We start from the raw sequence: 18038 nt of genomic DNA on the forward strand, positions 1-18038 counted from the left end.
AGGCGAAAAATTTACACATATTTTATAAGATGGCCTTTAATATTAGTCCAAAAGCTCAGAATACCCAGGCTACAACCCAAAAACCATATGGAGTTTAAAAAGAAGGAAGACCAAGTGTAGATGCTTCAATCCTACATAGAACAAGGAACAAAACAATGACAGGAGGTAGAGAGGGGGGGATGGGAGGGAGGAGGAAAGGGGGCAAGATCAGATATTAGAAGGGACAGGAAAGAGAAGTACAGGGTTAGCAAATTGAATAAAACTGTGGGTAAGGTGGCTGGAAACGCAGGAAGTTCCTCCAAGCAGGAAGTTAGGCATGGCGTCTGCAGCTATAGCGGCTCATTAAAGGCCTTCTCCACAGTTCCTCACAATGCAGCCCCAATGACATGAGAAAGTCCATGAGTTTTACAGGCTTTATTGGCATGACAGATGATGGTTGAATCTGGATGTGCACCCACCCCCCAAACTCAGGGCAGACCTGAGTTAAATAGGGAGGGAGAAAGGGGGAAGGGTCTGGGGAAGAATGCTTAATTGGCTATTCCTTCTGGCCTTCAGGTATTTCATTAGTATGTAAATCTCTTCAGGGCTGAGGCCTGTAGTCAGGCCCTCTACTCTTTGGGAGGGGCTACATTGCCCTATGTGACTGAACAATGTAGGTTACTGGAGTTCTATGCCACGTGTTAGGAGCCTGGATTCTGGGAGTGCATTGGAATAGATGCCCGTCCCTTGCAGGGTCTCTGGGCTACTTCCAGCCAGTGCTTCTACCAAAAACCAAGACCCCTTTCACGGCCCTACAAGAAACATGTAGCAGTGGGGGATGGGGAGCTGGGGGTAGTGACTAGAAGTCCCAGACTCAAGGAAGCAAGAAGCTCCCAGGACCCAATGGTAATAACTTTAGCCAAATACCCAACAAAGGGAAAATACAACCTGTAGAGACCGCCTCCAGTAGATAGGCACAGTCTCCAGTTGAGGGATGGGGCCAACCACCCATCTTAAAATTGTCAACCCAGAAATGTTTCTGTCCAAAGGAAAGACATAAGGATAAAGTATGGAACAGAGACTGAAGAAAAGGCCATCCAGAGACCACCACACCTACAAATCCATCCCATCTGCACAGAATCCCATACTATTGCTGATGCAAAGGAGTGCTTGATGATAGGAGCCTAGTATGGCTGTTCTCTGAGAAGTTCTACCAGCACCTGACCAATACAGGTGCAGATACTCACAACCAACCATCTGACTGAGCAAGGGGACCCCAATGGAAGAGCTAGGGGAAGAACTGAAGGAGCTGAAGCGGGAACCCCATGGGAAAAAGAATATCAACTAACTGGACCACCCAGAGCTCCCAGAGGTTAAACCACCAACCAAATATATACATGGAGGCAGCCATGGCTCCAGATACATACATAGCAGAGGATGACCTTATCTGACATGAATGGAAGGGGAGGCCCTTGGTCCTGTGGAGGTTTGATGCCCCAGCATAGGGGGATACTGGATCGGTGAGGTGGGAGTGGGTGAGTGGGTGGAGGAGCACCATCATAGAGACAGAAGGGAAGGGGGAGAAGAGGGATGGGGTGTAGGGTTTGTGGAGGGTTAACCAGAAAGGGGGATATCATTTGATATGTAAATGTAAACAAATAAAATTTGTTTTATTTGAAATGTAAACAAATAAAATGATTAATTAAAAAAAGAATTCCAGGAGCATAAAATAATAAAAATGAAGTAAAGTCTAGGTAAATATATATATATATATATATATATATATATATATATATATATATATTTAAATTATTCCATGATTTATGGTTGGGCTTTTTGCCAACTGACATAAATTTGAGGTAGTAAAAATAGATTTTTTTTTTTTAGTGATGGTCTGTACTGGAAAGGTATGCATCTCTTTAATAAATTGCTTTTACTAGATGATGACTACTTATGTAAACAGAGATAGTAAGTTTTATATTAGACATGACTATTTTTTTGAGACAGGGATTTACATGTGTCCTGAATGACCTGGAACACATTACATAGAGCATGCCAGACTCATGCAGAGCCACTTGCCTCTGTCTCCTACAGTGCTGAGATTAGAGTTACACACCACGCCTGGCAAGATATAACATTTTCATAATTTAGAATATGCTACATATTGTGAGATGTTATAGCAAAAAAATACAAAAGTGCTTTTTCAAAAATAGGAGATAGGGAAAGAAAGCTTTGTAGTAGAATTTTAGCCGAGCACACTCAAGGCCTTGTGCTCTCTCCCCAGAACACACACACACACACACACACACACACACACACACACACACACACCAATGGAGGAATGTCATAAGAACACAAGAAGTAGGTGGAAGCATATGCCACAGGGCAAAGGTGAAAGAGTGATGATTCTATCTTTTAAAAGTTGGAACATTTGAGTCAAAACCGGCAGGAGAAAGAAAGTATATATTTAAATATATTGATTGAAAAATAAAGTCTCTGCTGAATGATGACAAAGGCATGGGAGTTGGAAAACCACCATTTGTAATATCATGGGAAAGATTCATTCAGGCAAGACAAGTTAATAGATGCTAAATATAGAAGAAATATTTTAGAGGAGACTTGGTATTTACATGGTCTTTAAAAATATCTAGAGAGACAGGGTAGATGGCTCAGTGGCTAAGACCACTTGCTGCTCTTGCAGAGAAGCCAAGCTCAGTTTCTAGCATTCATGTTGAGTGGCTCATAAATACATGAGACTCTAGCTTCAGAGGACCCAATGCTTTCTTCTGACTTTGACTGGTACCCACATACATGCAGAACTCACTCACTTAGACACACACATAGACATAAATAAAAGTATTGAAAATAAGTCTTAAAGAAATATCTCAAGAAGCTTAATCATTATGAGAATGCAGTTGAAGACAATAACCTGTAAAAGTTCTATAACTCTATAGGATAATTATGATTGATAAATGTTAATTACATATTCCAAAATAACTGCTAAAGAATATTTTTAAGCTTTCTGAGCTGATAGCGCTCCTGCAAACATGGTGAACGTTCCTAAGACACCCTGGACATTCTGCAAGAAATGTGGGGAGCACGAACCGCACAAGGTGACCCAGTACAAGAAGGACAAGAATTCTTTGTATGCCCAGGGACAGCAGCATTATGACAGGAAACAGAATGGCTATGGTGGACAGACTAAGCCTATTTTCTGCAAAAAGGCTAAAACTACAAAGAAGATTGTGCTGAGACTGGAGTGCTTTGAGTCCAACTGCAGGTCTAAGAGGATGCTATTAAGATATGCAAGCATTTTGAACTGGGAGGCAACAAGAAGAGAAAGGGGCAAGCAATCCAGTTCTAAGCTGATTTTGTTATAAAGACAATAAAATCTTGACCTTTCATCCCCTTTGATTGCAGTTGGTCTTTGGGGAGGGAATAAATTAAAGCTTTCAGAAAAAAAGAATATTTTTAAATGTCTCTACCACAAAAAAAGATCAAGAGATGGTAGATATGCCAATTATCCTGATCTTTTTATAACACCATGTATGCATGCATTAAAATGCTACATAGAATCCCATATATATGGTTATGTCAATTAGCAATATAAAGGTTACTAAAAAGGTGTCGTTCTACAAATTATTAAATAGAAAATTTAGTATATAATATAAAATAGTATAATAAGGGCATTGGTAATACATTGACCAAGAAATGCCATCAAAGAAGAGGTAGCAGTCATGTTTTCTTGAATGTAGCATCTCAAGGACTTAAGTCCTATGTGGCATTCTCATCAGAAATACTACTTGAAAGGCTGAAAGAAACCCTCATCGAGGCAAAGCGGAAGGAGGAGAGGGTAAATGTGGAATGGGGGGGGGGGGGTCACTGGGCAGGAGAATAACATTTGTGATGTAAACAAATGGAATGATTAATTAAAAAGAAAAAAGAAAAAAAGAAAAAAGAAAGCTCAATGGGTCAGAGTACTTCACACAAAGCCTGACAACCTGAGTTCAATCCCCAGGACTCATATGTTGGAAGGAGTAAACTGATTCCCACAAGCTGTCCTCTGACCTCCACACATTCATGATGGCATATGCACCCACACCCAAGTCAGAAAGAAGAACAAATAAAGATAGATAGATAGATAGATAGATAGATAGATAGATAGATAGATAGATAGATAGATAGATGAGAATAAAGAAAACCTACCTGAGAATCTAATCATGGGGAAATACCTGATAAACACCAAATAGGAATATCCTAATCAAAGAAGATGACTATATTCTTTAGAAACTTCAGTGTCATACAGACTGAGAAAGTATCAAAATGAAGAAGATTTTATATATATATATATATATATATATATATATATATATATATATATATATATATATATACACACACACTGGGGGGTTAAAATGCCTTAAAATTACATTATTGGCTCTGCTGGTAAACATAGACAGTGGATCAAGGTACTGAATCAATGGTAAGTGTATTGGTTTGATAAATCATCATGGTTGTACAAATCTACAGTGATGCACTAGGACAATAACATATATGGCATACGCTCAAATAAGTCCCTGTGCATGTGAATGCTCACAGAGTGCATGTGAATGCTCACAGAGACACGGGGACTGAAGTAATGGGAGAAAGAGAAGGCAAATGTTACAGTCATTGCATGTTGACAGTATATAAATATTAACAGTGTTGAACTATATTAACACTATGCAAACCATGTTGGATATAGGCTATATGGATTTCTTAGTATTTTTCTTGTATGTTTCCTATAAATATGAACTTCTTTCCATGTAAAATGTAATAACACTAAATTGGCAATTAAAGTTAAACAGAAAAAAAAAAAAAGATACAATATCAACATGGTAGTATGTACTGCTCTTGCAGAGAACTACCAGTTCCTAGCACCCACATCCAGTGGCTTATTATCTCCTATATCTTCAACTCCAGGGATCTTGGACTCCCAGGGCACTTGTACTCACAGGCACACACCTACAAAGAAACACATACACATACTGTCTTAGTAAGGGTTTCATTGCTAAGAAGAGACACCATGACCAAGGCACCTCTTATAAAAGGAACTCATTTAACTGGGGCTGGATGACAGTTTCAGAAGTTCAGTACATTATCATCATGGTGGGAGGATTGGCATCCTATAGGCAGATTTGATACTTGAGGAGTCAAGAGTCCTTTGATCCGAAGGCATCCAGGAGGAGACTCTCTCCCACAGGTAGCTAGAAGGGGGGGCTCTCTTCCACACTGGACAGAGCCTGAGCAGAAGGGGAGACCTCAAAGCCCACCTACATAGTGACACACCTCTACCTACATAGTGACACAGCTCCACCAACAAGGCCACACCTCCTAATAGAGCCACTTCCCATATGTCAAACATATTCAGATCACCACAGGTACACAGAATTAAAAACAAATCTTAAAATGAACGTTTTTCGACAACTTCTCTAAGCACTACATTTAAACTAAGTGTTCATCAGTAGTTCATCGTATGATTTTAACAGCAGTAAGTTTTCTGTGGGCAATTTCTTGTTTTATGGGTTCAGGGTGACAATGCCATATACTGACTTTTAAAAGCTTCAGGACTACACATGAACCTTGAGTTTCTTTGGAATCACATACAGTCTTTGATCCTATGACAGTGGCACTCACACCAAAACTGTTTGATCTCCAAAAGCTCAAGCCACACAAGATCCCAGCACAGAGGAAGAAAGGTGGGTATACCATCCCACTGTTGGTTGAGGAGCTACTGGCATTCTATTACTTCTGTGGTTAACACACACACACACACACACACACACACACACACACACACAATCTCTTGAGCTCTCATGACAAGCTTTATTATGTGTTTCAGTTAGGGCTGGACATTTGGACTCTGAAGTTCCTGTGGGTGTCCTTTGTTTCCAGTGCTTTCTTCCTTAGTTAGGCATAGAGTCTCATCACAAATCTTTCTCTAGGATGACATAATCTTCAGTGTCAAATGGCTTCATTTGTTCTCAGACCACAAAGCTAATTTCATCTCTTCTTTTTCTTCATTCCCCTCTCAGCACAGTGTATTATTAGGTTTTGAAAAAGTTTTAAAATTCTGTATACTTTCCCTCCTTTCAAATCTATCCCAGAGTATTCATCCCCACACATGGTATTATGTGAACTTAGAACTTACCTCACCTGGTTACTCACATCTAAGTAGAAATCCTTCAATCTATTCTCCCACCATACTAAGAGCATTTTATTCAAATAATTTGTGCAGCCATATTCATGGATATATAGTTATTTGTTCAGCCATGCTCACCAATGTATAATTTGTACAGCCATGTTCACTGATAAATATAATTATTTGTACAGCCATCTTCACTGATGTATAATTGTACAGCTGTGTTCACTGATGTTTATTTTGTACAGCCATGTTCACTGATGTATAATGTGAACAGCCATGTTCACTGATATATAATTATTTGTACAGCCGTGTTCACTGATGTATACTTGGTACAGTCATATTCACTGATGTACAATTCATAATAACCAATAAAAAGATACAGCTTAAATGTCCATCAGCAGATGAAAGATGCAAAATCTGCAGCACACATACTGTAGAACGCTGTTCAGCCTCCACAAGGAAGGGACTCTTTCACTAGCTGTGCTTGGTAAAATAATTCAGTCGCCAAAGGACAAATACTCTTATGATTCTACTTACATTAGGTATCTATTTACAGAAGAAAGCAGAAGGGGCTCAGGAACAGGAAGTGGGAAAATTGTTAAATATGCATAAAGTTTAAGATATTCAAGTAAAAAACACGCTGGGTATGAATAAATTAATACTACTGAACTAACAACAAACCAAGTGGTAATTTTTGTCAGCTTTTCATAATTGCAAAAATTAAGCATATCACTTCTATTTTAAATCCCTCAGTATCATTCTATCATTTCTCACAGTCTGAACCCCTTCACATTCAAACTAAAAGCTCTCATGATGTGGTCACTGTCTGCTTTTAATTTATCCAGTTTCTGTCACTCTAGCTATAGTCCATACAAGTAGCCCTCAATTTACCTCTTTCCCTCATTCTGTCTAGTCTTTGAAAGCAAGGCACTCTCTGTTCCCGGACTGAGGTAGAATCCACACCCCCAAATCATTCAATAAATGGCAAGATTTATTGTCAATGTCTACAAATGGTGATGTTCTTGAGAACATGGAAATATAAATTTTCTTTTTCTGGATCTCTATGCCCTGGCACAGTACCTTGTGCACAGGAGTGAGTCAAAACGTGCTTATTAGGTACGTAAGTGAATTTATAACCTAGCTAACTCAGGAAAAGAAATAGTTCTCCCCACTTCAAGCATCTTACAATTCATATTTGTCAACACAGCACAAAATACTTTTAATAAAAACACCCAGCATTATTTAGTAAAGGATTCTGTAATTATTTTTGGTAAACCAAAATTAATTGTGTTTCTTTTTTAAAGGGAGTTAGCATACCCTCCATAAATAGAAGCTGGTGCAAACGACAAGGTAATAATGTTCCATTTTTCAGCCAATGTATAAGCACATGACAAAAGTTAGGCCAAATTATCTCTTTATTTATAGCATTTGAATCCTGAAAATAATGACAAAAGAACTGAAAATAACTTTGCCTAAAATAGGCATCCATCAGCTCCTCTCTGCATCACTCGGTTTTGTTTTTTTAATCAACTATTCTAAACCTCGGTACCTTAAAAAAAATGTTTCGTTTCAGTGTGTTAAACTAGGCCTCACAGACCTCGATGCTTGCAAGAGACCTGTCGGCTTATGGCATTGACAAGAAATGTGGGGCCGGTGGGTGATTCTGTCCCCCAGTGTGCTAGCCTGGCACTCTTTGGTGGTGATGACAGAATAATAAAAGCAAGCAAGTGCTATTGTGAAAACACTTCAAGCTTAGTCACTCACAGTCATTGACATTCCACTGATTAAAAGTCCTGTGAGCCCAGAGCAGGGCAGGAAAACCATCTAGAGGTCAATGTACTGAATATATGACCAAACCCTACACATGGGGATTACAAGGGATTCTGGCTCTCAGGGCAAGCTATGTGCTACACACACAACAGCTGAGCAGCTCTATCTGCCCTTAATTCCCATTCTAGTTTTTTTTTTTAATGGATATTTTTCTTATACAATATTTCTTGATTATAGTTTCCCCAAACCCTGCCTACTCTTGGCTGTATGTCTCTGCATTTGTGCCCCCTGCTGCTGGGGAAAGTCTCTTTGATGATGACTGCATAAGGCACCAATCTACGGCTATAGCAGAATATCATCAAGAGGCATCTTAATAATGCTTTTTTTTTTTTTTTAGGCCAGTAGTGTTTGGTTTTACCCTATGCCTCTGGCCTATCTAGTCTCTGGTTCTTGGGTACACAAGGAGTGTAGGGTGTGGGTTCCTTATCATGAGGTGGGCCTTATATCAAATCAGACATTGGTTGGTTACTCCTACAAGTTGTGTGCCACCATTGCCCTAGCACATTTTACAGGTAGGACGAATTTACACACCACTCCCCAAACGGCAGTACTGGGTATCTACACCATCCCTCAAATGGCTCCCAATTCTAATTCTTTCTCCTTGTAATCTCTAACTCCACCCTATCTCCCTCCCTTACCCTTACCACTCCCATTGCCAACCATCCCTAGTCCTTCTGCAAAATCTATTGTAATCTCCACTCTCAGTGACGTCCACATGTTCCCCTAACCCCTATTCTTTACCTAACCTCTCTAAGTCTGTGCATTATAGCATGGTAATTTTTTACTTTTTACTTTACAGTCAGTATCTATTTATAACTGAGTACATACCATGTTTATCTTTCTGGGTCTGGGTTACCTCATTCAGGGTGATTTTTCCTAGTTCTATTCATTTGTCTGCAAATTTCATTTTTTTTAAATGATAAAGTAATATTCCATTGAGTAAATGTACCACATTTTTCTTTATCCATTCTTCTGTTGAGGGACATCTAAGTTGTTTCCAGTTTCTAGCTATTATTAAAAAAAAAAACAAACAAACATATGAATATGGTTGAGCAAATATGGTGTCCTTGTGGTAAGATGGAGAATTCTCTGGATACATGCCCAAGAGTGCTAAAATCTGGATCATGAGGTAGATCAAATCTCAATTTTCTAAGGAACCATCATATTGATTTCCAAAGTGGCTGTACAATTTTACACTCCCACCAGCAATGGGGAGTGTTCTTCTACTTCACATCCTTGCCAGCATGAGCTATCACTTCTGTTAGTGATCTTTGCCATTCTGTCAGGTATAAGATGGAAGGAATCTTAAGGTAGTTTTGATATTCATTTCCCTGATGGCTTTCTCAGACATTTGAGATTTCTCTATTGAGCAATCAAAGTTAGGTCTGTACTACATCTTTAAATTGGATTATTTGGGGGTTTTCTTATTTTGGGGGTTTTGTTTTGCTATGGAGTTTCTAGAGTTCCCTGTATATTTTGAATATTAGTCCTCTATCATGAAGGATAGAACTGGTAAGCATCTTTTCCCACTGTATAAGCTGTCATTTTGCCTTACAGAAGGTTTCAGTTTCATGAGGTCCCCATTATTGTTTATCTTAGTGCCTGTGTTTCAGTGTTCTATTCCGAAGACATCTCCTACCACCAATGTGTTTAAGGCTATTCCCTGCTTTCTCTTCTATGAGATTCAGTGTATCTGGTTTTATGTTGAGGTCTTTGATCCACCTGGACTTAAGTTTTGTGCACGGTGATAGATATGAACCTATTTGCAGTCCTCTGATTTGAACAGCATGATTTGTTGAAGATCCTGAGGTTCCCCCCACCCCCAATGTATATTTGTCATTTATTTATCAACAGTCAGGTATGTGTGTGTGTGGATTTATGTCTGTCTTCTATTCGATTTTCATTGATCAATGTATCTGTTTTTATGCCAATGCCATGTGGGTTTTTTCTTTTTTTAATTACTATAGCTGTATAATACAGCTTGAAGTCAGGAATAGTGTGACCTCCAACAGGTCCTTTATTGTTCAGGATTGTTTCAGCTATCCTGGATTTTTTGGTTTTTACGTATGAAGTTGAGAACTGTCTGTTCAAGGTCCTTAAAGAACTGTGTTGGAATTTTGATGGGGATTGCACTGAATTTGTAAATTGCTTTTGGTAGATGGCCATCTTTACTATGTTAATGCTACCAATCTATGAGCATGGGAGATCTTTCTATCTTCTGATACCTTATTAAATTTCTTTCTTCAAAGACTTGAAATTTTTATCATACAAGTCTTTTATTTGCTTGGTTAGAGTTACCCTAAGATATATTATTTGAGGCTATTGTAAATGGTGCTATTTCTTTCTCAGTTCATTTCTCATTTGTACATAGGAGGGCTACTATTTTCTTTACTCTTGTATCTAGCTACTTTGATAAAAGGGTTTATCAATTGTAAGAGTTCCTTGGTGAATTTTTTTAAAGTCACTTTTGTATACTATTATATCATCTGCAAATAACAATGCTCGGTCTTATTCCTTTCTAATTTGTGTCCCCTTGATCTCCTTCAGTTGTCTTATTGCTCTAGCTAAGACTTCAAGTACTATACTGAATAGATAGGGAGAGAGTGGGTAGCCTTGTTTTATTCTTAGTTTTAGTGGAATTGCTTTGAGTTTTTCTTCATTTAATTTGAGGTTGGCAATAGGCTTACTGCAAATTGCCTTTATCATATTTGGGCATGTTCCTTGTATTCTTAATCTCTCTAGTAACATTATCAGAATGGGTTGTCAGATTTTGTTAAAGACCTTTTCTGTGTCTAATAAAATGATCATTTTTTCTTTCTTTCAATTTGTTGATATGGTGATATGAATAAACTACATTTATTCATTTTTGTGAATTGAACCATTTCCACATTTCTGAGATAAAGCCTACTTGTTCATGGTAGATTATCTTTTCAAAGTGTTCTTAAATTCAGTTTGCAATTTTTTTTGAGTTTTTTACATTAATGTTCATAATGGATATTGGTCTTTAATTCTCATTCTTTATTAAGCATGTGATTTGGGGAGCAGGGTAAATGGGGACTCACAAAATGAATAGGCTAACGTTCCTTCTGTTTCTATGTTGTATAATAATTTGAAGAGTATTGGTGTTAGCTCTTGTTTTAAAGTCTGGTTGAAGTCTGTCCTAAAGTCATCTGGCCCTGGGCAATTTTGTTTGGGAGACTTTTAGTGACTGCTTCTATTTCACTCGGAGTTCTAAGTCTATTTAATAGGTTATCTGATCTTGATTTAATTTTGGCAAAGTAGTAGCTATCAAGATAATTATTCATTTCTTTTAGATTTTCCAATTTTGTGGAGTACAGATTTTTAAACTGTCTTATGATTCTCTAAATTTCCTGGTGTCTGTTATGTTCCCTTTATTGTTTCTGATTTTGCTAATTTGATACTCTTTCTCATCCTTTTAGTTAGGTTGGATATAGTTTTGTGTGTCTGTTGATATTTTCAAAGAACCAACTCTATGTTGCCAGACACATGCTGCAACTGGGGAATAGGCTGAAGTAGGACATAGAGTCATAGGAAAGCCAAAATCTGACGATCTCCAGCCCTACAACTCTCTAAGTGTACTGGAGGCTAGAAGCTGAGGGCTGCTGGAAACTTAACACTCTCTTGCTATTTTGGGGCTAAAAACTGCTGGCTTCTGGAGACTAACACCTGCTGTTTAGCAGTGGGGAATTAAGTTAAAGTGATTACTCTGGTTCTTTGTTCTCTTCTCACAGACCCCTCACTGGTCATGAGAAAGGCTCAGAGTTCCTTAACTCTTTGAGACCCAGAGAAAGTTACATTTGCAGAAAAACACTCTGAATATAGGCTTGAATCTTTATTGCTAAGAAAAAGAAAAAAGTCATTCTTAGTTCTTATACTTTCTCAGAATAAATGATGACATGATTTTCTTTTTTGTTTTGTTTTGTTTTTTCGAGACAGGATTTCTCTGTGTAGCCCTGGCTGTCCTGGAACTCACTCTGTAGACCAGGCTGGCCTCGAACTCAGAAATCTGGCTGCCTCTGCCTCCAAAGTGCTGGGATTAAAGGCATGCACCACCACTGCCCGGCTGATGACATGATTTTCTATGCATCTTTATATTTCAAAAGTTTGTACCAAGTTTAAACCACTAATTTAAGTCATAAATGCATAAGAAGTTACAGCAGAAATGTTTACATGTGTTTTGACTAAGACTAGTACCTACCTAAACACTCATTATTTTTCTTCTAGATCCATAAATTCATTTAAAGTTTAAAGCAATATTTTTTATGCTACAAGTCAGCACAGTTTTGTCAAAAGGCAAATCATCTGCCTTGTGTTTCCTTACTTTTAAAGTTTTGTATAGATAGATAAATTAATTGATATTTTATTTTCTGTCCTTGCACTTGCAATAAACTGTCTATTCCCAGTTTATGACCTTTAGTTATCAAATAATGGTTTCACAGATAACTGGTTTTCCCTGATCATAAATTTGTTTCAAGCTTGCTTTCTTATCGTAGTGCTGTTAGCCTGTGAAACGTGAAGGCTTACAGAAGTCTAATTGAAGCTTTCATACTATAGAAGGCTCAAAATTACTTGTATAAATTTAGAAATTCTATAGAATCATTATTAGAAATTATTAAATCATTAATTTTTCTTGTAGTAATTAGAATACAAGAGAGTATATCTTCACTGATCTGCAGAAAATCTGCTCAATAGGGTAGGCTAATGCCCAGGAATCATTAGACTATTTAATAATGACAGAAAAGGCATACAACAAGAATCAATCCTGAGATAAGATCTCTGAAGGCACTGCAACTCAGAGTATACCCATCATAGCCATGCAAAACTTGGTAGTTTGGGCCTCTCCTAGATGGCTTTCAACACTTTCATTTACTCTTTGTATTGTTCTCTTGTTTCCTAGTTATTTATTTCAGTCCCGTTTGATCATTTCTTGTTATCTACTACTCTTGAGTGTAATTACTTCTTTTTGTTCTAGAGCTTTCAGGTCTGTTTCTAAGTAGCTAGTATGAGATCACTCCATTTCTTTTTAATGTAATCACTTAGTGCTACGACTTGCCTCTTAGAATCATTTTTATTATGTACCATAAGTCTGGATTATGCTATGTATCCATTTTCATTGAAATTTATAGAAATTCTTTTCGTTTCTGTCTTGACTCATTTTTCATTCAGTAGAGAGTTAATTTCCATGAGTTTGTAAATGCTCTATCATTTCTATTGTTGATATCCAGCTTTAATTTGTAGTTCTATGATACTATACAGGAGTTATTTCAGCTTTCTTCTATCTCTTGGGACTTGTTTTGTGACCAAGTATGTGGTTAGTTTTGGGAAAAGTTCTAGGAGGTGCATAGAAAAAGTTATATATTTGTTCATGTTTGGGTGAAATGTTCTGAAAATATCTGTTATGTCCATTTTGTTTTATAACATGTTATGTTCAGTATTTCTCTGGTTAGGTTTATATAGATAATCTGTCCATTGGTGAGAGTCGGGTATGGAAGTCTCCCATGATCAGTATGTGAGGGTCTATATGTAATTTAAGCTGCAGTAGTAGGTTTTGGGGGGTTTTATTTTTCAAACTTGGGTATCCTTATGTTTCGGGCATAAATGGTAAGAATTAAAACATCATCTTGGTAGATTTTTTTTCTTTGTTGAGAATATAGTGTACCTCCCCATATCATTTGATTAGTTTGGTTTGAAATCTATTTTATTTTATATTAAAATGGCTACACCAACTTGCTTCTTAGGTCCACTGGGGGGTGGTGCAGCGGGGGGAGAATATCTTTTTCAACTCTTTACCCAGAAGTAATGTGTCTATCCTTGATGTTGAGGTGTGTTTCTTGTATGTATCAGAAGGATGGATCCTGTTTTCACATCCATGCTGTTACTCTGTGTCTTTCTATTGGGAAACTGAAACCATTGATACTGAGATATATTAATGACCAATGAATGTTATTTTGTTGTTGTTGCTGCTGCTGCTGTTGGTAGTATGCATGTGTTTCCTTTATTTTGCTGGTATGAGATTACCTATTTCCTGTGTTTTCATGGGTGTAGTTAACCTTATTAGGGTAGAGTTTTTCCATCTAGTACCTTCTATAGGGCTGGATTTGTAGATAGATATTGTTTAAATTTGACTTACCTACGCAGTATCTTGTTTTCTCCATCTATAGTAATTAAAAGTTTTGCTGGGTATAGTAGTCTGGGCTGGCATCTGTGGTCTGTTAGAATCTGCAGCCTTTCTCTTCAGGCCCTTCTGGCTTTCAGAGTCTCTGATGAAAAGTTAAATGTAATTCCAATAGGTCTGCCTATATACAGTACTTGATCATTTTCCCTTGTATTTTTACAATATTCTTTCTTTGTTCTGTATATTTAATGTTTTGATACTATGTGTTAAATGGGCTTTTTTTTTTTTCTTTCTCATCTACTATATTTGGTGTTCTCTATGCTTCTTGTAGATTTATTGTTATCTTCCTTCGGCTAGGAAAATTTTCTTATATGATTTTGTTAAAAATATTTTCTTGGCCTTTTAACTGGGATTCTTCTCCTTCCTCTATTCCTATTATTCTTAGGTTTGGTATTTTCATAGTGTCCCAGATTTTGAAGTCCACATGAGAAGCAGCATCATTCATCATATTTACCACACATGTTCTCAGTATCCAGAACACTCAAAAGGGTATTTCGAAAAATTTGTTCAATTGACTTAACTCAGCTGGGCAGATATGGCCATTTAAAACAATAGTAGTTCTAATAATATTTACTCATTATAATTTTTACTTTTACTTTATAATTCAGCTACAAAACTAAAATTTTATCTTTGTCATGCTACAGCATCTGGAGAAAAATTAAACATTGTGGTTAGCATGTTTACTCATTGTTTGTGGACTCTACACAATTAGAAAATTAGGGAGATTTTCCTAAATGGGAATAGGGAGTAAATAAATTTCCAATGCATCCACACAGGACATTAGCATGATGATGGAGAAGCATGCATGAAAATGCTTCCTGGGATTTACAAGAAAAAAACTTTTCTCTCACTTATAACCCAAAAATTGAATTGTATGCCTCCCTTACTATAGTCATACTACAGACTGCAGATGAGAGCCTATTGCCTATGGATATAAAAATTCTGTTAACTTCGTTTTCAGCAAGACTGATAATAAAGAGATGTAGTGAGATGGTATAATTAAAATTTTGAGATGGAAGATACAATTTGTGTGAATATTTAAAATCAAATCACCATCTTCATAATTTATAAAAGTAACATAAAGAGATTATACCCAGAGTCTGGCACTGTCTCATTCAGGAAAAGAATAACTACTTAAAGAAAAAACAGCAGAAAAGATATTTTTCAGATAATTAACTTTAAAAATAGCAGGCTGCAGAGCTGAGTGGAGCCCTGTAGGAAGAGTAGAGAAACACTTACATTCCAATACAAGGAGTATGTTTCCAAGAACCATGAGGAAAACTAGAGTGCTTCTAACCAAACAGAGACAGCAGCCTATGGCACAGCTATGGAGATATTTGTGAGTTATCCAAGGCTTTCTCAAGAAGCAAATTGACCTTAAGAGAAAGAAAGCTGGGGATGATGCTTTTCTGGTAGTGGAGGAAGTCATTTCAAGAGGCTACCAGGAAGAGACGATTTCCCAGGGCATCTGAATTGCCAAAGAGAGACACTCATCAGGAAATCTCCAGTCAACAAAAGACATCCACAAGAAATACTAATTGCTGTAAACCTTCACTGGTCTCAAGGAGTATTTATTCAGCTCTCATGGGTAACTTGCTCACATAAGAACTCCTACTTCTTTTTCTCCCTTGTAGTTTAAGCATGCAAAGGGAGGAGAAAAAAAAACAAAAAACAAAAAAACAGAGAAACCAACCACGGCCTCTCCCCAGTGTATGCTGCCTCCAGGCAGGAAAAAAGGTTTCAGAATATGACACAAAATATAGCTTCAGAGCTTGTTTAGTTGTACATTTCAATACCTGAATTCAGACTAATTCATGCTTTGAATTCAGTACAGAAAAAGCAGGAAAGGGTATGTAGAAGTTTTCATCTGGAGAAAGTCTACGTATAAAACTTGCAACTTCCCAGTGTCACAAGCCAGGCTTCCTTAAAACACCGATCATGCTAACCACTTTCTAGTTGGAGAGAGCTCTTATGTAAACACAGTTTCCAAAAATTTACTTCTGACTTCCTCAGGGACTACACTAAGTAGTTCTCACCTGGTCAGCCCCTCTTATGGAATTCCCCAAATTTGATATAGCCATATATCATATATTATATTGAATTCTTTAATCCTCAATGTATCAGAATATAACTGTGAAGAGAATGTTTCAAAGATATAATTAATGTAAAATTAGTTCATAAGGGTAGACCTCACTTCACTCTGACTAGTGTCCATATAAGAGGTTAGGAACAAACAGAAGAAAATCCTTGTTAAGATAAGGAGACGAACATCCTTGAAAAGAAAGGTCACTTCCAAAACCAATACTAATTTTAATCAATTTCATTTCCAAGACATGACTTAATCACAGATTTTCATGTATTTGGGTAGATTCACAGTTTTTGATAGGAAAATAGGTAACTTTCTGGTACCTTTACTGACACTAAAATGCAAGGTAATGTGGAACCAGTTACTTGTCAAGTTAAGCTCTTGTTTTTCAAGATAGAATGACCATTCCTGTAGTCCAATGACACCTATTAATGAAATATAATTATTGCCAGCATAACTCTCAGATATGATATTGTGCATAGGAAAACTGGCATTTCTTAGCTATGTGACCACAAGTTTCAGTGCCATATTTTCCTTATCTTTTCCTATCTCTTAAGGCTAATAAAATTAATCAGGATACATACATTAAGTACTTGCTGCTATGTACAAGACATTTTGCCAAGTAAGAAGAAAAAAAAGCACAATGATATCTAACCTTAAGAAGATCCTGTACATTTGCTGTAAAATCATTACACAAATGGGTCAAATAAATAGGATGTAAAGAATCTAAATTAATTTCAAGGCTTTTAGACATGGGAATTTTCTTTGAGTGCAAATCCATGAAAAGACCAGATATATGGCTATGTTCAATCAAATTCTACTTTAAAATACATTTTGGTGGCACAGGCCTATAATCCTAGCACTTAGAAGGAGGGTCACAAGTTCAGATGATTGCTCTATGAGCTTGATTGCCCCCAAATAGAAACAACTTATATTTCTCATGCTCAACTCAGTAGGTATATGAACAGACTATGGCATATTCATACCATGAAAAGCTACTCAAAAATTAAAGAAAAATATTAATATTGGTGAGTTTCCAGATTATGAGTAGAAAAAACTCACCTAACTGATATAGAATCTATGTGATGTAGACTGTCATACAAGTTTCAAAATGACAAAACTATGAAGAAGCCAAACAGATTAGCTGACTGCCAGAGTTAGGATGGAGGTATCAGTAGTAGAGAAAACACAAAGAACTTCTGTGCTGATGTAATATTTCTATGTCCTACCTGTGATGATACTTAAATAAATCTACATGAATAAAATAATAAATGAAAAGATAAAACTCCAAGGAAGTACACACACTCAAAATGAGGGCACATGACAAAAAATAAAAAGATGTGAACATTTATAATCTCCATACTCAAAGGGAGGGTGTGGTATAGAACGTTAGATCTGAAACTACGTGGATCTTTACCTATAAATTGTCCTTTCCCCCTCTTTCTTTTAAGACAGTGTCATATATCACATACCATAGCCAAAGGAAACCATAATTTCCTGGTGATCCTTCCACCTCAGCCTCCTGAGTTGAGATTACAGGCTTTAGCCAACACAGCTGTCTTTCAAAGTAAACCATTTTTTAAAAATTGTCCCTGACCCAGTGGTGTATTTATCTTTAATGCATCTCTATGATATAATCATACATACAGCTGTGGATATTTCATACACAGATGTGTGTATATGCAGGATGTCATTGTAGCAGTTACGTGTAGCAAGTTGTACCCATCTAAAACTGTTTATATGGTGTTCACATAGCCATAGTA

The 18038-nt window shown here is 37.0% G+C and overlaps 1 pseudogene; it reads left to right on the plus strand.

The window, feature by feature from the left end:
- The first annotated feature begins 1793 nt into the window (after nucleotides 1-1793).
- Nucleotides 1794-3369, plus strand: LOC143443678 (large ribosomal subunit protein eL42-like; annotated as a pseudogene).
- Nucleotides 3370-18038: the final 14669 nt, after the last annotated feature.

The sequence above is a fragment of the Arvicanthis niloticus genome, chromosome 10, assembly GCF_011762505.2.
Source record: "Arvicanthis niloticus isolate mArvNil1 chromosome 10, mArvNil1.pat.X, whole genome shotgun sequence".
Lineage (NCBI taxonomy): Eukaryota > Metazoa > Chordata > Mammalia > Rodentia > Muridae > Arvicanthis > Arvicanthis niloticus.